This window comes from Gorilla gorilla, chromosome 6, assembly GCF_029281585.2.
Source record: "Gorilla gorilla gorilla isolate KB3781 chromosome 6, NHGRI_mGorGor1-v2.1_pri, whole genome shotgun sequence".
NCBI classification, from domain to species: domain Eukaryota; kingdom Metazoa; phylum Chordata; class Mammalia; order Primates; family Hominidae; genus Gorilla; species Gorilla gorilla.
In genome coordinates, this window is record NC_073230.2 from 140,388,787 (window position 1) to 140,408,849 (window position 20,063).

The 20,063-nt window shown below is 41.3% G+C and overlaps 1 protein-coding gene and 1 long non-coding RNA gene across 4 annotated transcripts in view; one reads left to right on the forward strand and one right to left on the reverse strand.

Annotated features, from left to right (window-relative positions):
* The window catches only part of MKLN1 (muskelin 1), a 376,139-nt gene that overhangs the window by 194,151 nt on the left and 161,925 nt on the right, over positions 1–20,063 (forward strand). The window contains exon 1 of one of the 2 annotated variants that reach the window (XM_055392285.2): positions 19,112–19,233. The exons of the other annotated variant lie outside the window; for it this stretch is intronic. The gene's annotated coding sequence lies outside the window, so the exon portion shown is untranslated. Of the gene's footprint in view, positions 1–19,111; positions 19,234–20,063 lie in introns of those variants that run through there. 2 annotated transcript variants of the gene reach the window in all.
* On the reverse strand, positions 1,865–20,055 carry LOC109027744 (uncharacterized). 2 transcript variants are annotated; one of them, XR_008681286.2, is made up of 7 exons: positions 19,871–20,013; positions 19,064–19,194; positions 16,561–16,683; positions 15,623–16,126; positions 14,460–14,512; positions 3,688–3,781; positions 1,865–3,331 (listed from the first exon to the last, which is right to left on the reverse strand). It is a non-coding gene; the product is annotated as an uncharacterized lncRNA (long non-coding RNA). The 2 variants fall into 2 exon arrangements; XR_008681285.2 differs by lacking the exon at positions 14,460–14,512 and having other exon boundaries at positions 19,871–20,055.

The window sequence follows — 20,063 nt, forward strand, 5'->3', positions numbered from 1 at the left end:
TACTGTGCACCTGGAAAAGCTGCAGGAACTCAAGGGCAGCCCATGAAAGCAGCTGCAGGGGCTGTACCCTGCAGAGTCACAGGAGCAGAGTTACCTAAGGCCTTGGGAGCCTACCTCTTGCATCAGCATGCTCTGGATGTGAGACATGGAGTCAAAGGAGATTATTTTGGAGCTTGAAGATTTAATGACTGCCAAGTTTCAGACTGGCAATGGGGTCTGTAGCCCCTCTGTTTTGGCCAGTTTCTCCATTTGGAATGGGAGCATTTACCCAATACCTGAACCCCTATTGTATCTTGGAAGTAACTAACTTTTTTTTTTTATTTTACAGGCTCCTAGGCAGAAGGGACTTACCTTGTCTCAGAAGAGACTTTGGACTGTAACCTTTTGAGTTAATGCTGGAATAAGACTTTCGGTGGCCGTTGAGGAGGAATAATTGTATTTTGCAATTTGAAAAGGACATGAAATTGGGGAGGGGCCAGGGGCAGAATGATATGGTTTGGCCCTGTGCCCCCACCCAAATCTTTTCTCAAGTTGTAATCCCCATGAGTCAAGGGAGGGACCTGCTGGGAGGTGAATGGATCATAGGGGCAGATTTCCCCGATGCTCTTCTCATGATGTGAGTAAATTCTCATGAGATCTGATGGTTTAAGTGTTTGAGACTTCCCTCACCAGATCTCTCTCTCCTCCTGCCTTGTGAAAAAGGTACTTGCTTCTCCTTTGCCTTCTACCATGATTGTAAGTTTTCTGAGGCCTCCCCAGCCATATGGAACGGTGAGTCAATTACACCTCTTTTCTTCATAAATTACCCAGTCTCACGTAGTTCTTTTTTTTTTTTTTTTTTTTTTTGAGATGGTATCTTGCTCTGTCAGCCAGGCTGGAATGCAATGGCATGATTTTGGCTCACTGCAACCTCCACCTCCCAGGTTCAAGTGATTCTCCTCTCTCAGCCTCCCAAGTGGCTGGGATTACAGGCATGCATCACTACGCCCAGCTAATTTCTGTATTTTTGGTAGAGACAGGGTGTCACCATGTTGGTCAGGCTGGTCTTGAATCCTGACCTCAGGTGATCCACCTGCCTTGGCCTCCCAAAGTGCTGGGATTACAGGCATGGGCTACCGCGCCTGGCCTCAGGTAGGTTTTTTTGTTTTGTTTTTTGTCTTTTTTTTTTGAGACAGAGTTTCACTCCTTTTGCCCAGGCTGTAGTGCAATGGCACGATCTCGGCTCACCGCAACATCCATCTCCCAGGTTCAAGTGATTCTCCTGCCTCAGCCTCCTGAGTAGCTGGGATTATAGGCATGTGCCACCACACCTGGATAATTTTGTATTTTTAGTAGAGTTGGGGTTTCTCCATGTTAGTCAAGCTGGCTGCCAACTCCCAACCTCAGGTGATCCACCCACCTTGGCCTCCCAAAGTGCTGGGATTACAGGCGTGAGCCACGATGCCCAACCTAGGTAGTTCCTTATAGCAATGTGAGAATGGACTAATACAGATTTTACTCTCTGTAAAGATGGTAGCTTGTGGGGGATGATAAGACAACTGGGTCACTAGAGCTGGTGTGTCACCATAGCTGCTGTTATGCCTAAAAAAATGATGATCCATTGTCCAGTTTTCTATAAGGTTCAATATGTCTCAATCTTCGAATTGCAAGGGAACTAGAGAGATTATAATTTCCAGGCTTTCCCTGTGTATCTTACAATAAACCCCATCACTTAAAATCATGTCCTGTAGACAAAGGAGAGTTAAGATGTACCAAGGAGTTCTGAGGGTCTAACTACTAGGAGCCTCCTGCAGATTTTGAAATTTCTCTTGTCTTCTATTTTATCTTACCATTGTTGACCTAAAAGGAAGAAGCTGAGGCAAAATTAATATAAGTAGAGAGTTTATTTGGGACAAGCTTGAGGATTGCAACTTAGTAACATAGATTCCAGTTGCCGTGAATATACATTCTGAGTAGCAGCAGTTACAAGTGGATTTTTTTTTTGGAGGCAGTTTCACTCTTGTCACCCATGCTGGAGTGCAATGGTGTGATCTTGGCTCACTGCAACCTCTGCCTCCTGGGTTCAAGACATTCTTGAAGTCTTGAGTCTGCCTCAGACTCCCAAGTAGCTGGGATTACAGGCACCCACCACCACAGCTGGCTAATTGTTGTATTTTTAATAGAGACAGGGTTTCGCCACATTGGGCAAGCTGATCTCGAACTCCTGACATCAGGTGATCCGCCCACCTCAGCCTCCCAAAGTGCTGGGATTACAGGTGTGAGCCACCACACTCAGCCACAAGTGGATTTTTTTTTTTTTTTTGAGACAGGGCCTCGCACTGTTGCCTGGGCTGAAGTGCAGTGGTGCCATGTCAGCTCACTGCAAGCTCTGCTTCCTGGGTTCACGCCATTCTCCTGCCTCAGCTTCCCGAGTAGCTGGGACTACAGGTGCCCGCCACCACGCCCGGCTAATTTTTTGTATTTTTAGTAGAGACAGGGTTTCACTGTGTTATCCAGGATGGTCTTGATCTCCTCACCTTGTGATCCGCCCACCTTGGCCTCCCAAAGTGCTGGGATTACAGGCGTGAGCCACCACGCCCAGCCCACAAGGGGGTTTTTAAAAGGAAAGAAGAGGCAGTTCCTGAGTTATTTACCAATAATTTACATTAACATAACATAAGCTATTGATTGGCTATCCATTATTAAGCTATAGGATGTGGGTTATAATGTCTGGTGCAGCACCAGTAGGCTAATTTTCAGCTACTTGTGGCAATAGTAAGCAGTATAAAAAGATGAGTACGTGGCTCAAAAGGGGGTGTGTGTAGGACAGGATTGCCGTCTCATTTTAATACCTCTCTGGATCTGATAATGGAAAGGACTTGCATTCTTCAGATAAAAGTTCTTTTTCTCATTTCTTCCTTTTGATCAAAAATCTTTCTTTTTGAAAGCACTGATGATCAAAATCTGAGTGTCAAGGTATCCCTCATTGCCAGAAAGGCTCATTCCCAGGTAGTCCTAGCAGTCATTGATTTATAGCTGCCATCACTTGTGGAATCACCTCTTCAGTGTACCATGAATTTAGTTTTCTCAGAAGAAATAAAACGATGAGAGATACACAGCAGAAATATTTTGAGGTTCCCAGGCCTGTCAGAAAGTGACATTCTTTACTTAACACAGGACAGAAATCTTGAAAGGGAACTACGTAGACAAGGGACCAGGCCAGTCTTTCCAAGAGGCTTTTTAATTGCCTCTATAGAGTCAACCTCCATTCTTCAAAGCAGTCTGGTCATATCTGAAAATATGTCATTCCAGTCAAATCCTTAGTAAAATAACAAGTGTCTCCAATTATATCCTGTTACAGAAAAAATATTCTTATTAAATGTATGCAAATAACTAGATTGCCATAAAATAAGAGTACTCATGAATAGTTTCCAAATTTTGGAGTAATCAGTTAGAGAGAAAGGCAGATGTTTCAGTGTTGCTCACAAAGGTATTTTTACCCAATTGTTATAAAGTATAAATAAATAGCTCAAGGAAAAAAAGTTTTCTTGACTCTGGAAGACAAAATAAAAAAAACACCCAGCAATGTTTTAAATAAAAAGTCAGCAAATCATTTCAGTCTTCTGTCAGTTCAGTCACATGTAATTAATTCTTGTTCTGCTTGATGTTGAGTTAGCAATCTAAGGAACACATCAGTTTATTACATACCTGAAAGTTGTTACTTAGTCCAGTGATATGATCTCCAAAGTTATCAGAAATCTGTATTCAAGAGTACTTGTCAGGGTCCTATTCCATGAATTTCCTTGAAGAAAAAGCAAATTTTGAATTATAGACAATTGTAACTGCTTTATGAGAAGAAGAGAAATAAAACTAATTGTTTTAGATAGCAAAAGACTTAGAATAGCCATGGTTAAAGATGCAATTGACAAGGAAATTTGGTTATTCCTGTGGTTTACAACAGTTTAACATAATAATCATAATTATGACTGATAACATATACCAAGACACATTAAAATTTTAGGGATCTCATACAAAACACATTCATCCTAATATAACTCAAAGAAAGTTAAACACCATTATTTCTTTGACAATGCTTTCCATATGATTTTAACATGCTAAATATGCCTAATATTCCTCTCTTGGACTTCCAGAGGTTCCTTTTGGAAAATACTTAATTTTAGAATTTGAAATTTGATTTTAGGAAGTATGTCAAATTTAAAAGTTTAAAATATTTGACCAAATAGGATCATAAGTCACTGTAAAATAGTATTCATTCATTTAGCCAAAGTTATAATTCAAAGATTGCAAAAAGCAAAACCCTCTACTCTTTGATAGAGAGTAAACTCGGTTTTCCAAACAATCCAAAAACCTTATAAAGATGGCATGAGACCAGCAGAATCTCTCTTCCCCATTTTTTTTTTTTTACTTAAAAGGTGAACTTTTTTTTTACTGTTTCTTAAAAATACTTAAAAATCTTATTCAAAAGAGAAAACCAAATTTTACTTTTGCCTCAGTATATTATTAATCCTAAAGCTAATTTCATTAAATCCTTATAAACAAATCTATCAGATCTCAGGCAGGTATTTTTGTTTGTTTGTTTTTTGTTTTTTGTTTGTTTGTTTGTTTTAGATGGAGTCTCACTCTTGTTACCCAGGCTGGAGTGCAATGACCTGATCTCAGCTCACTGCAACCTCTGCCTCCCGGGTTCAAGTGATTCTCCTGCCTCAGCCTCCCAAGTAGCTGGGATTACAGGCACCTATCACCATACCCAGCTAATTTTTGTATTTTTAGTAGAGATGGGGTTTCACCATGTTGGCCAGGCTGGTCTCAAACTCCTGACCTCAGGTGATCTGCCCACCTCACCCTTCCAAAGTGCTGGGATTACAGGTGTGAGCCACCGCATCTAGCCCTCAGTTTTAACTGCATAAAATTTCTATAACCTTTAAAAATTTTTCTATTAAAGAGCAGATTAATGCTCCAAGAAAACCCTGTTATTCTGAAACAGGGGTCCCACATCAGTGTGCTTTAAATATCAATGCATAATTTTTAGAAAAGTTAATAATCTCCTTCTAATTTTAGCCAACTTCATCACATACAAAATTCTTTTCATGAGATTAATCTTATACAAACCTTTTACAACTTGCTTACACCTTCAGTTTTGTCCTATACTTCATTTTTTTTTTATATTGGTATTCTACTTAGGACAAAGATTTACTATCCCCCTTATCATTTTGACCAAAGTCCCCTCTTATGTAAAGGAAAAAAATTACCCTTTTCAACTTTCTTTACATCTTCTTTATATGCTCTCTATGTAAATTTCTGGCCTAGTAGTTTTAGTTACATATATTAACCACAATGTTAACTCTTAGTAACCCTAATTTTCAGTGAAAAACCTACGAAGTAAGCAACTTTATGTACCGTATGCAGAGCTCAGGACAAATGACAGTGCTATGGAGACAATGCCTGGAGAATCCAACTCCTTGCAGTAAAGCCAAGAGGCACAGCTCAACTAGGGATGATGGGGCCCAGGCACTGTCCCCGGGGCCACTTGTCTAGTCCTCAGAATCTAAAGGCTCAAATCCAAAGACATAAGCTCATAGACAAATTAAGCAAATACCAAAAAATACCATAAAAGCAATGGCCTTATGACCTTAAGACATTTAGCAGAGACAGTATAAACCAGTCTAACCAATAGATCTAGGCAAACATGTCTAAATTAAAATTTGAAGACGTTTATATTTTACTTTACCAATAATTTAAAAACTATCTTAATTTAAACCCAAGATTACTAAAGTCAAGTGACCTTGAAAAGCATTTGGGTTGGTTATATTATTTATGAGCACTTTTTCTATAAGTCAGTGGTACCATGTAGACAATATATAAACAGACATGTATACATGGTACACATAAATCAGACAGACACAGATAATGACTTTATAGCTTTAATTAAAAAATTTTAGCCACATTGAAACTGCTGGTGAACTGAGGTAAGAAAAACAAAACAAAACCAAGCAGAGAAAAAAATTTTAGTCATGAGACTGGTAAAACTCACTAGTTTAAAAGGACAGTTGGATTCAAACTGTACCTTTGTAAATGGAAAAGTTTAAAGTTTATCTGTTCCACATGGCTGAAGCTCGTACTGAGTTTTAGAGAAAATGCAGTAGTAACTTTATATCTCAAAGCACAAGGAGAAAGAATTTAAGCCTTTTCAAGGAGGAGTTTGGGTGTGTTGGAAGAAAATTAAAAATGGATGCCAAGGTAACACAAAATCACAGGAATCTATCATTGGATTTTATAAGGAGACCTATTTCACTTAGATAAGTAGCTTTTAATTTAGTCTGTTTTCCAGTTGGATCACTGAGCTCAGGGCAGAGCCTATTAAGGAGCAGGGCCATCAAAGCATTTACAGTTTTTAGAGCCTAATAATTTAAATATGTGAAAAGCAGATGCAATTGAAGGCAGAGCATCTAGAGCTTTATAAATTAAGGATTCCATTTTTAGGCTGAATCCTGGGTCCCCAAAAAGAGGGAAACTCCATGGGACTGGGCTATGCAACACTTTCATGGTGTACTTCAATACAAAAACATTTCTCTAAGTATTTAAACCGTGCCTTTCTTATCTTAACCAGCAAAGAAACCAGTAACTCCCTGTAGTAATAATAATAACCATTCACTGTAAACAACTGCTGTCAGCCACCTCCAGTACTATAGTTCTCACCAGCAACTTGCCAGCCATCACATACACAAAGGTTAAGTGTTCTCTCACAGAACAAAGTAATATCCAGTACTCCTAAAAGCCAAAGGGATCAGGTGACACGATACAAAAGAGAGCAGAGTTTTGTGCTGGAAACTGTCATGAAATCTCTCCACGACTCTTCACACTCCACAGGAAGACAGAAGACCCCAGAAAGGGAGTGAGAGGCATCTTTTTCTGTCTTCCTTTAGGGGTCTGAGTCATTAGAAGTCTCCTCTAGATCCTTTCATGTGGTACTGAAGACAGCAGAGAGATGGGAGGAGGTTGAGTCTCATTTTTGTTTGTTTTGTTTTTGAGATGGAGTCTCACTCTGTCGCCCAGGCTGGAATGCAGTGGTCCGATCTCGGCTCACTGCAAGCTCCGCCTCCCAGGTTCACACCATTCTCCTGCCTCAGACTCCCGAGTAGCTGGGACTACAGGCACCTGCCACCACGCCTAGCTAATTTTTTGTATTTTTAGTAGAGACGGGGTTTCACCGTATTAGCCAGGACAGTGTCGATCTCCTGACCTTGTGATCTGCTTGCCTTGGCCACCCAAAGTGCTGGGATTACAGGCTTGAGCCACTGCGCCCAGCCCTTGTTTGTTGTTTTGAGAGAGAGGGTCTCTCTGTTCTGCGGTACTGAAAGAAAAATAAAAAAATAGAAACAGGGTGTTGCTCTGTCACACAAGCGGGAGTGCGGTGTGGCATGATTACAGTTCATCTAGCCTTGACACATTCTGGGCTTAAATGATCCTTGACCTCAGCTTCCTAAGCAGCTGGGACTACAGGCACACACCACCATGCCAAGATAAGTTTTGTTTTTACTTTTTGTAGAGACAGGGACTCATTACATTGACCAGGCCGGACTCAAGCAATCCTCCCACTGTGGCCTCCTGAAGTGGGCTGGGATTACAGGCACGAGCCACCATGCCTGCGTGAATCTGTTTTTAATGAAGCTGGCTTTTGACTATGGAGTTCTTAAACACTTTTCGAGAAGGGGCCAAGATGGCCGAATAGAAACAGCTCCAGTCTGCAGCTCCCAGCGAGACTAATGCAGAAGGCAGGTGATTTCTCCATTTCCAACTAAGGTACCCAGTTCATTCCATTGGGACTGGTTAGACAGTGGGTGCAACCCATGGAGAGCAAGCAGAAGGGTGGGGCATTGCTTCACCACGGAAGTGCAAGGAGCTGGGGGACCTCCCTCCCCTAGCCAAGGGAAGCCGTGAGGGACTGTGCTACCCAGCCTGGATACTATGCTTTTCCCACGGTATTTGCAATCCGGAGATCAGGAGAGTCCTTCGTGAGCCTACACCACCAGGGCCCTGGGTTTCAAGCACAAAACCAGGAGGCTGTTTGGGCAGGCACTGAGCTAGCTACAGTTTTTTCATACCCCAGTGGCGCCTGGAACCCCAGTGAGACAGAACCGTTCACTCCCCTGGAAAGGAGGCTGAAGCCAGGGAGTCAAGTGGTCTTGCTAAGTGGGTCCCACTCCCACGGAGCCCAGAAAGCTAAGAACCACTGGCTTGAAATTCTCACTGCCAGCACAGCAGTCTGAAGTCAACCTGGGACAATTGAGCTTGGTGGGGGGAGGGGCATCTGCCATTACTGAGGCTTTAGTAGGCAGTTTTCCCCTGATAGTGCTAAGGAGACTGGGAGGTTTGGACTGGGCAGAATTCACCACAGTGTGGCAAAGCGGCTGTGGCCAGACTGCTTCTCTAGATTCCTCCTCACTGGGCAGGGCATCTCTGAAGGAAAGGTAACAGCCCCAGTCAGGGGCTTACAGATAAAACTCTCACCTCCCTGGGACAGAGCACTGGATTGTCCCCAGAGCACTGTGGAGGGGCTGCTGTGGGCACAGCTTCAGCAGCCTTAATCTTTCCTGCCTGCTGGCTCTGAAGAGAGCAGCTGATCCTGACAAAGGGTATTCTCCCAACACAGGGTACCAGCTCTGCAAAGGGATGAAGTGCCTCCTCAAGTGGGTCCCTGACCCCCATGCCTCCTGACTGGGAGAAACCTCCCAACGGGGGTTGACAGAAACCTCCCAACAGGGGTTGACAGACACCTCATATAGGAGAGCTCTGGCTGGCATCAGGCTGGTGCCCCTCTGGGACAAAGCTTACAGAGGAAGGAGCAGGCAGCAACCTTTGCTGTTCTGCAACCTCCACTGGTGACACCCAGGCAAACAGGGTCTAGAGAGGATGTTTAGCAAACTGCAGCAGACTTGCAGAAGAGGGGCCTGACTGTTAGAAGAAAAACTAACAAACAGAAAGCAACAACAACATCATTAACAAAAAAGACTCCCACACAAAAACTCCCATCCAAATGTCATCAGCCTCAAATATCAAAGGTAGATAAATCCACGAAGATGAGGAAAAGCCAGCACAAAAACACTGAAAATTCCAAAAGCCAGAATGCCTCCTCTCCTCCAAATGATCGCAACTCCTCTCCAGCAAGGACACAAAACTGGACAGATAATGAGATTAACGAATTGACAGAAGTAGGCTTCAGAAGGTAGATAATAACAAACTCCTCTGAGCTAAAGGAACATGTTCTAACCCAATGCAAGGAAGCTAAGAACCTTGATAAAAGGTTACAGGAACTGCTAACTAGAATAACCAGTTTAGAGAGGAATATAAATGACCGGATGGAGCTGAAAAACAAAGCACAAGAACTTCCTGAAGCATACACAAGTATCAATAGCTGAAACAATCAAGTGGAAGAAAGGATATCAGAGATTGAAGATCACCTTGCTGAAATAAGGTGTGAAGACAAGATTAGAGAAAAAAGAATGAAAAGGAATGAACAAAGCCTCCAAGAAATATGGGGCTATGTGAAAAGACTAAACCTACGATTGATTGGTGTATCTGAAAGTGATGGGGAGAATGGAACCAAGTTGGAAAACACACTTCAGGATATTATCCAGAACTTCCCCAACCTAGCAAGACAGGCCAACATTCAAATTCAGGAAATACAGAGAACACCACTAAGATATTCCTTGAGAAGAACAACCCCAAGACACATAATCATCAGATTCTCAAACACTGAAACGAAGGAAAAAATGTTAAGGGCAGACACAGAGAAAGTTCAGGTAACCTACAAAGGGAAGCCCATCAGACTAACAGCAGATCTCTCTGCAGAAACCCTACAAGCCAGAAGAGAGTGAGGGCCAATATTCAACATTCTTAAAGAAAAGAATTTTCAACCCAGGATTTCATACCCAACCAAACTAAGCTTCTTAAGCAAAGGAGAAATAAAATCCTTTCCAAACAAGCAAATGCTGAGGGATTTTGTCACCACCAGGCTGGTCTTACAAAAGCTCCTGAAGGAAGCACTAAATATGGAAAGGAAAAACCAGTACCAGCCACTGCAAAAACATACCAAAATATAAAGACCAGTGACACTATGAAGAAACTGCATCAACTAATGTGTAAAATAACCAGCTAGCATCATGATGACAGGATCAAATTCACATATAATAATATTAACATTAAATGTAAATAGGCTGAACGCCCTAATTAAAAGACACAGACTGGCAAATTGGATAGAGTCAAGACCCATCAGTGTGCTGTATTTAGGAGACCCATCTCACATGCAAAGACATACATAGGCTCAGAATAAAGGGACGAGCAAATGGAAAGCAAATGGAAAGAAAAAAAAAAAAAAAGCAGGGTTGCAATCCTAGTCTCTGATAAAACAAACTTTAAACCCAAAAAGTTCAAAAAAGACAAGGGCATTACAGAATGGTAAAGGCATCAATGCAACTAACAATAGTTAGAGAAGAGCTAACTATCCTAAATATATATGCACCCAATACAGGAGCACCCAGATTCATAAAACAAGTTCTTAGAGACCTATAAAGAGACTTAGACTCCCACACAATAATAGTGGGAGACTTTAACACCACACTGTCAATATTAGATCAACAAGACAGAAAATTAACAAGGATATTCAGGACTTGTACTCAGCTCTGGATCAAGTGGACTTAATAGATATCTATAGAACTCTCCACCCCAAATCAACAGAATATACATTCTTCTCAGTACCGCATGGCAGTTATTCTAAAATTGACCACATAATTGGAAGTAAAACACTCCTTAGCAAATGCAAAAGAATGGAAATCATAACAGTCTCTCAGACCACACTGCAATTAAATTAGAACTCAGGATTAAGAAACTCACTAAAAACTGCACAATTACATGGAAATTGAACAACCTGCTCCTGAATGACTCCTGGATAAATATCGAAATTAAGGCAGATAAAGAAGTTCTTCGAAACCAATGAGAACAAAAAGACAATGTACCAGAATCTCTGGGACACAGCTAAAGCAGTGTTAAGATGGAAATTTATAGCACTGAATGCCCATATCAGAAAGCTGGAAAGATCTGAAATCGTCACCCTAACATCACAATTAAAAGAACTAGAGAAGCAAGAACAAACAAATTCAAAAGCTAGCAGAAGACAAGAAATAACTAAGATCAAAGCAGAACCGAAGGAGATAGAGACACAAAAAACCCTTCAAAAAATCAATGAATCCAGAGGTAGTTTTTTGAAAAAATTAACAAAATAGACCACTAGCTAGACTAACAAAGAAGAGAGAAGAATCAAATAGACACAATAAAAAATGATAAAGGGGATATCACCACTGATCCCACAGAAATACAAACTACCATCAGAGAATACTATAAACACCTCTATGCAAATAAACTAGAAGATCTAGAAGAAATGGATAAATTCCTGGACACATACACCCTCCCAAGACTAAACCAGGAAGAAGTCGAATCCCCGAATAGACCAATAACAGGCTCTGAAATTGAGGCAGTAGTTAATAGCCTACCAACCAAAAAAAGCCCAGGACTAGACAGACTGACAGGCGAATTCTACCAGAGGTACAAAGAGGAGCTGGTACCATTCCTTCTGAAACTATTCCAAACAACAGAAAAAGAGGGACTCCTCCCTAACTCATTTTATGAGGCCAGCGTCCTCCTGATACCAAAACCTGGCAAAGACACAACAAAAAAAGAAAATTTCAGGCCAATATCCCTGATGAACATCGATGTGAAAATCCTCAATAAAATATTGGCAAACCGAATCCAGCAGCACATCAAAAAGCTAATCCACCACAATCAAGTTGGCTTCATCATTGGGGTGCAAGGCTGGTTCAACATATGCAAATCAACAAACGTAATCTATCACGTAAACAGAACCAATGACAAAAACCACATGATTATCTCAATAGATACAGAAAAGGCCTTCGATGAAATTCAACATCTCTTCATGTTAAAAACTCTCAATAAACTAGGTATTGATAGAACATATCTCAAAATATTAAGAGCTATTCATGACAAACCCATAGCCAAGATCATACTGAATGGGCAAAAGCTGGAGGCATTCCCTTTGAAAACTGGCACAAGACAAGGATGCCCTCTCTCACCACTCCTATTCAACATAGTATTGGAAGTTCTGGCCCAGAGACTCAGGCAAGAGAAAGAAATAAAGTGTATTCAAATAGAAAGAGAGGAAGTCAGCTTGTCTCTGTTTGCAGACGACATGATTATATATTTAGAAAACCCATTGTCTGAGCCCCAAAATCTCCTTAAGCTGACAGGCAACTTCAGCAAAGTCTCAGGATCAAAAATCGCAAGCATTCCTATACACCAATCATAGAGAACAGAGAGCCAAATCACGAGTGAACTCCCATTCACAATTGCTACAAAAAGAATAAAATACCTAGGAATACAATTTACAAGGGACGTGAAGGATCTTTTCAAGGAGAACTACAAACCACTGCTCAAGGAAATGAGAGGACTCAAACAAATGGAAAAAAATTCCATGCTCGTGGATAGGAAGAATCAATATCATGAAAATGGCCATACCGCCCAAAGTAATTTATAGATTCAATGCTACTCCCTTTAAGCTACCATTGAGTTTCTTTGCAGAATTAGAAAAAACTACTTTAAATTTAATATGGAACCAAGAAAGAGCCTGCATAGCCAAGACAATCATAAGCAAAAATTACAAAGTTGGAGGCAGCACGCTACCTGACCTCAAACTATACTGCAAGGCTACAGTAACCAAAACAGCATGATACTGGTACCAAAACAGATACATAGACCAATGGAACAGAACAGAGACCTCAGAAATAACACCACACATCTACACCATCTGATCTTTGACAAACCTGACAAAAACAAGCAATGGGGAAAGAATTCCCTATTTAATAAATGGTGCTGGGAAAACTAGCTAGCCATATGCAGAAAACAGAAACTGGACCCCCTCCTTACACCTTATACAAAAATTAACTCAAGATAGATTAAAGACTTAAATGTAAAACCCCAAGCCATAAAAACCCTAGAAGAAAACCTAGGCAATACCATTCAGGACATAGGCATGGGCAAAGACTTCATGACTAAAACACCAAAAGCAATTGCAACAAAAGCAAAAATTGACAAATGGGATCTAATTAAACTAAAGAGTTTCTGCACAGCAAAAGAAACTATCACCAGAGTGAACAGGCAACCTACAGAATGAGAGAAAAATTTTGCAATCTACCCATGTGTCAAAGGTCTAATATCCAGAATCTACAAGGAACTTAAACAAATTTTCAAGAAAAAAAACAAACAACCCCATCAAAAAGTGGGCAAAGAATATGAACAGACACTTCCAGAAGAAGAGATTGATGTGGCCAACAAACATATGAAAAAAAGCTCATCATCAGTGGTCATTAGAGAAATGCAACTCAAAACCACAGTGAGATACTATCTAATGCCAGTTAGAACGGCAATTATTAAAAAGGAAACGACAGATGCTGGCAATGCTGTGGAGAAACAGGAATGCTTTTACACTTGTTGGTGAGAGTGTAAATTAATCCAACCATTGTGGAAGACAGTGTGGTGATTCCTCAAGCATCTAGAACCAGAAATACCATTTGACCCAGCAATCCCATTACTGGATATACAGCAAAAGGGTTATAAATCATTCTGGTATAAAGACACATGCACATATGTGTTTGCCGCAGCACTTTACAATAGCAAAGACTTGGAACCAACCCAAATGCCCATCAGTGATAAGCTGGAAAAAGAAAATGTGGCACATAAACACCATGGAATACTATGCAGCTATAAAAAAATGAGTTCATGTCCTTTCCAGGGACATGGATGAAGCTGGAAGCCATCATTCTCAGCAAATTAACACAGGAACAGAAAACCAAACACCACATGTTCTCACTAATAAGTGGGAGATGAACAATGAGAATACATGGACACAGGGAGAACATTAAACACCGGGGCCAGTCAGGGTGGGGCCAAGGGAAGGGAGAACATTAGGACAAATACCTAATGCATGTGGGGCTTAAAACCTAGATGACAGTTGGTAAGTGTAGCACACCACCATGGCACATGTATATCTATGTAACAAACCTGTACATTCTGCACATGTATCGCTGAATTTAAAGTAAAATTAAAAAAAAATAAAAACTTTTCAAATCTCTCATTATCAAGTATTAGCCAGCACAAATAGCTGTTATTCCTGGCTTTTGAACTTTAAAAAACAAACAAACAAAAAAAAACAAAGGTACCCTTCCAAATGACTCACCAAAACCAATAAGCCTTTATCAAGGTTATGACTTAACCAAGGATGCATGGGGCATCTCCAAAGGAGGTGCAACACAGTCCTCACAAGATCAAGAATCATCCCAAAGACAGCTCAAAGAAAGGAAAGTTTCACTAGCCACAAGTAAAGTACAACTCACATTTCTATCTGATCTCAGCTTCTCAGCTGGTTACTCATGAAGGCCCAAATGGTCTGTATGTCCCACAAATGGAAAAAGACAGGAAATCAAAAGTTGTCCATGGAAGGGATAAGGATCAATAACAATTGGTATCCCAAAAGGTTAAGAATAATACAATACTTTAAAACAAATGAGATTAGCTCCCTAGCTAGGAATTGAACTCAGGCTACAGTGGTGAAAGCACCAAATCCTAGCCATTATACCACTGGATGGGGTGTTTTCTTTGTTTTTGTTTTCATTTTTTTGTTTGTGTGTTTGTTTTTTGGTAAATCTTGCAGGGAATCCAAAGCAGGCAGTTTAAGCATTTAAGGATTTTATCTTGTCTTAGATCTGATCTCATCTGGAATGCTGCTTAGCTAATTCCCTGAATGTTAGCATTTTAAAGACATGATAAGATTTAAAGGGTACTGTCTCACAGTGGGTCAATAAATCAGTGTGTATTAGTTCATTCTCACACTGCTATAAAGAACTACCTGAGACTGGATAATTTATAAATAAAATTGGTTTAATTGACTCACAGTTCTACATGGCTGGGGAGGCCTCAGGAAACTTAAAATCAGGGTGGAAGGTGAAGGAGAAGCAAGCACCTTCTTCACAAGGCAGCAGGAGAGAGAAAGCCAGAAAGGGAACTGCCAAACACTTTTAAACCATCACATCTCGTAAGAACTCCCTCCCTATCATGAAAACAGCATGGGGGAAACTGCCTCCATGATCCAATTGCCTCCCACCAGGCTTCTCCCCCGACACATGGGGATTACAATTCCAGATGACATTTTGTTGGGAACACAGAGCCAGACCATATCACAGTGTCATTCACTAGACCTGGTGAGAAAAAATTTTTGTTGGATCTGCATTTTTATAGTCTCAGCAGTCTTATTCCCACTCTGTTGTTGTTCTGCTTGTTCCTTCTGCTCTAAATTTAAATTCATTTCCCCTGAGAGAAGGAAATGTGTACATTGTGAAATTTTAAAACATCTCTGCCTGAGAGATGTATGGAAGCCAAGAGAAGAGGCAGAAAGGGATGAGTTCAGATCACAGGGCTGGAAGGAAAAGGAGGGTCTGGAGGTGAAAGGGAGAAAGCCTCTAAAGTCTTTTAACATAGTTTCAAATATCCCTTTGTTTACCTCTTGAATGAAGGTGACTTTTTCTTTCAGGATTTCTTTTAGAAGTTTTTAGGTGCCAGTGGAAGTAAGTCTCCTATTTACATGTCTGGTTCTAAAACCAGCTCTTTCCACTGGTGTGCACAAATAAATTACTTTAGGTATATCAAAAGATCCCCATTTTTGGTCATTGTTGCCTATGGTCATTCCAGGTTAGATGGGTCTACTTTCCCAGATACTACAAGACAGTACCCCGTAAATCATATATGTAGTTCCAGCAGGTATTTCTAAAAAGAGTGTTCAGGTTTTGAACACTCTTATTATTGATTTCTCGTAACTCAGGAACTTTTCAAAAGTGACCAAAGCCAGGAATGTGTTTAGGATCAAAGTGTGGCATGTTTTGGACTGTCTCTAATTGTCAGATGGCAGCAGAGTCCTCAAGGATGAGGACAATTGGATTGTCCGTAATTGTCAGATGGCAGCAGAGTCCTCAAGGTATGGGGGACCAGACCCTCATATTACGTCCACCTGGAAGAGCAAAAGGGGTACACATTTCAGTTAGGAACTAACAGGAATTAGTTAAAATTAAAGACTAATTCAGAATTTTCAAGTGATAGTAAACAACTGCTATCTCAAACACATATGATATAAAATGAAACCACTGGTGCCTAACTGCCAGTTCTTTCACTCAAACCTCTGCTGTGAGACAGAGGTGAAAAAAACTTGACCCAAACCCCTGGTTCTGAGGCAGAGGCAGAAAAACCATGACCTGCACCTCTGCTGTAAGACAGAGAGGGAAAAAAGGCAGTTCCCTGCAGAGCTCTATACCCGAATCTTCTGTCCAAAGACAGAGACCGAAGCCCTCACACTTGAAGAAAGGGTTTGAAAAACAGCCCAAATAAAGTCTTGACCTTCAACCCAAGAGTGGGAGGTCCAAATTCCCGAGAACTCATCTGAAACACCTGATGAGACTTCTGAAGGAAGAGAGTTCACACTGGTACCAAGCGCTGCTTTCAGAGAGAAACACCACCAGGTGGTTGGGGGGAGTCACTTTGAATCCTGCTGACTTACTCCAGATGTTTTACCTAAAAGGAAGAAGCGGAGGCAAAATTAATATAAGTTGGGAGTTTATTTGGGCCAAGCTTGATGACTGCAACCTGGGAACATAGATTCAAGTTGCCTTGAATATACACTCTGAGTAGCAGCAGTTACAAGTGGATTTTTAAAGGGAAAGATGAGGCAGTGCCTGAGTTATTTACCAAGAATTTACATTAAAATAAATCAAGCTACTGATTGGCTATACATTATGAAACTATAGGATAAGGGTTATAATGTCTGGTGCAGCATTAATTAGTAGGTTAATGTTTAGCTTCTGTGGCAATAGTAAGCAGTTTCAAGAGACAAATACACAGCTCAAAAGTGGGGGAGAAGGACAGGATTGCTGTTTCACTTTAATGCCTCTCTGGGCCTCATAATTTAAAAGGATTTGCATTCCTCAGGTAAAGTTCTTTTCTTAACATTTAAACAAATTTTCGTCTCAGTATCATAATATAGCTGTCTGTATTTATGTTAACATAGGAATGCTTTAAATTCTTTTACCATTTATAAAATTTGTGATGCAGGAAAGCCATGCTATCCTGGGTCTTTACCTTCTGAGTAGCAATTATACCTCAGGGATACACGTTTGTAGTCTGAGAAGTGCTGGCATTTTTTTTTTTCCTTTGCAACTCAGAAGTCTCTAATTAAAGTTCTCTTTTAGCATTATTCATTCACTCTGATAAATATTTACTGAACATCTTCTATTTGCTAGACACATCAACAGGACTGAGGATACAACTGTGAACAAGATATGTATGACTCTTATCTTCATGGGAGCTATCATTTAGAGAGAAAGAAAGGGGAAAAAAGAGAAAATTAAAATATATTGTGATGTGTGCTAAGATAAAGAGGGAAACTTAGAGTGCTAAGAGAAATGTGAAAAATGTTACCTATCCTGTGTTAGCTTGCATAGGAAAAAAAAAAAATGAAGAAAACTGTCACCTAATCCCAGAGCAGGTGATGAAGAAAGATTTTCGGCCAGACGCAGTGGCTCATACCTGTAATCCCAGCACTTTGGGAGGCCAGGCCGAGGCAGGAGGATCGCTTGAGCCCAGGAGTTCAAGACCAGCCTAGGCAACAGAGTGAAACCCTGTGTCTACAAAAAAATTTAAAAAGTAGCTTGGTGTGGTGATGTCTGCCTGTGGTCCCACCTACATGGGAGGCTGAGGCAGCATGATCCTTTAAACCCAGGAGGTCAAGGCTGCAGTGAGCCATGTTCATGTGACTGCACTCCATCCTGGGTGACAGAGTCAGAGTGAGATCCTGTCTCAAAAAAAAAAACCAAAAAAATTTCCAGGACCAAATAGTCTACAGGATGAGCTGGAGTTAGCCAGGTAAAGAATGGGAAAGAATATTCCATGCCTGGCTTAGAGTAAGCCCTGGAGGCTAGAGAGAACAAGGACTCTATGGGAACAAATTCAGTGTGCTAGTTAGTGGGCAGATGTCAAAAGCGCAAAGGAGAAAGGGGGGGTGGGGGTGAGGGAAGCTGGAGAGAAAAATCAAGGCAAGTTATGAAGGGCCTCTGTTAAACAGTTTATAAGGGTATTGAAAGTCACCAAAAGGATTTAAGCTTAAGAAGAACTAATTAACATGTGTTTTTAAAAAAGATTGCTCAGGAACTATGTCTGGAAAAGAACAAGGACTTGACTTACATTAAGGTAAGAAGTGGAATTATAAAATCTGGGGCCCAAAGGAATTGGAGTGAGTTAATTCCTCCCCTTTAAAGTGTCTATTTTCTTCAAATATAACCACTATATCATCTCTGGGGCTAACATTCTCTGGCCCTTTCCCACTGTCTCTGGCAGCTCCCGACCCAAGTCACTACAGTTACAGCATTCCCTTAAGGAACACATGCTTTTCCAACCTGCTGCAACACAGAAAGCACATGTAATTTTTTATTTTATTGTATTTTATTTGTTTTTCTGAGACAAAATTTCACTCTGTTGCCCAGGCTGGAGTGCAGTGGTGTGATCTTGGCTCACTGCAACCTCTGCCTCCTGGGTTCAAGTGATTCTTGTGCCTCGGCCTCCCAAGTAGCTGAGATTATAGGTGTATGTCACCACACGCAGCTAACTTTTGTATTTTTAGTAGAGACGGGGTTTCACCATGTTGGCCACGCTGGTTTCGAACTCCTGACCTCAGGTGATCCACCCGCCTCAGCCTCCCAACGTGCTGGGATTACAGGTGTGAGCCACCGTGCCGGGCCTGGCCTTTCTATCTGGCTGTTTTGATTTGATATCCTAGTAGAGCCCACTATTAAAATTTCCATCTGTAGAAACAGGAAGTCAGGAAAGGACTGGAGGGAATTTCGGCAGGTTAATGATTACAACGGGAAGAGAATACAATTATTGAGGTGTTTTGACTCACTTGGTCATTTCCTGAGAAAACTCTTTGCTTGAATTTTTCCACTCTTCAGGTGAAGATGATGACACTGTCCAGGCTTTCAGGAGTCCAGCCTCTTAGACAATAAGCGACATACTCTTTGGTAACTGCAGTGGCTAAGCCAAGGAATAAATATGCATAACTACAACAAACAGGTACTTGATGAGAACGTTATCTAGAGCTGCCAGATATTTAGACCAAGTGCTCCTTTTGTTGTAAGAAGCTGGTATGATGTCCATATAGTTTTCAGGGCTGCTCTTCCCTCTAAGAAGAAGGAATAGTCTTTTTCCTGAACTACTCTCTCTGAACTTTTAGGCTACAATTATGTCAGTTCAAAGTGGGCAGATTTGCCAACTGAAAAAATGATGACACGCAGCTTCCCAACTCTGTAAGGACTTTTCAGGTCTGTGGGTGAACGTCATTCCCGAGCAAACCAATGCCACAAGATTAGTAGGATGCGGCTCACAAGAAATGTTTACAATGAAGGGCATCACAGACTGCAAACCAAACAGGGTAGGAGGACACGGGACCATTTCCTTTTCCTGTCTCCATCTGACTCTGGAAGGCGGGGACAAGACATTTAAAACCAGGACCACTCCAGGAGGACAGCACATTAGCTACTGCCCTCCAGCTCCCTTCAGTGTTGTTTCCGTAAAGGACTTATAAACTGGCGAGGGCGGTGGCTTCCAAAAGCGCACAGGCTTCCTTTTTCCAACTTGGTCTTCTTATTTTCCCTTCCTGCTCCATAACTACAACGTGTTTCTGTTCGTAATCATCTCGGCTTTTCCTTACCTCTGCTTGTAAGAAAAGTCCTTTGCGCCATTCCCCTCCAAGCCCCAGGGAAGGGCCTGGAAAGCGCTTACACCTCAGACCCAGTCTCGGTCAGCCGTCAAGGAGCGAGCGACGTGGGAAACCCTGAGATAGGACATTGGCTCGGCGCTGGGCTCGGGTAACGATGCGGGGCGGGGAGCGCGGGCGGCCGGGG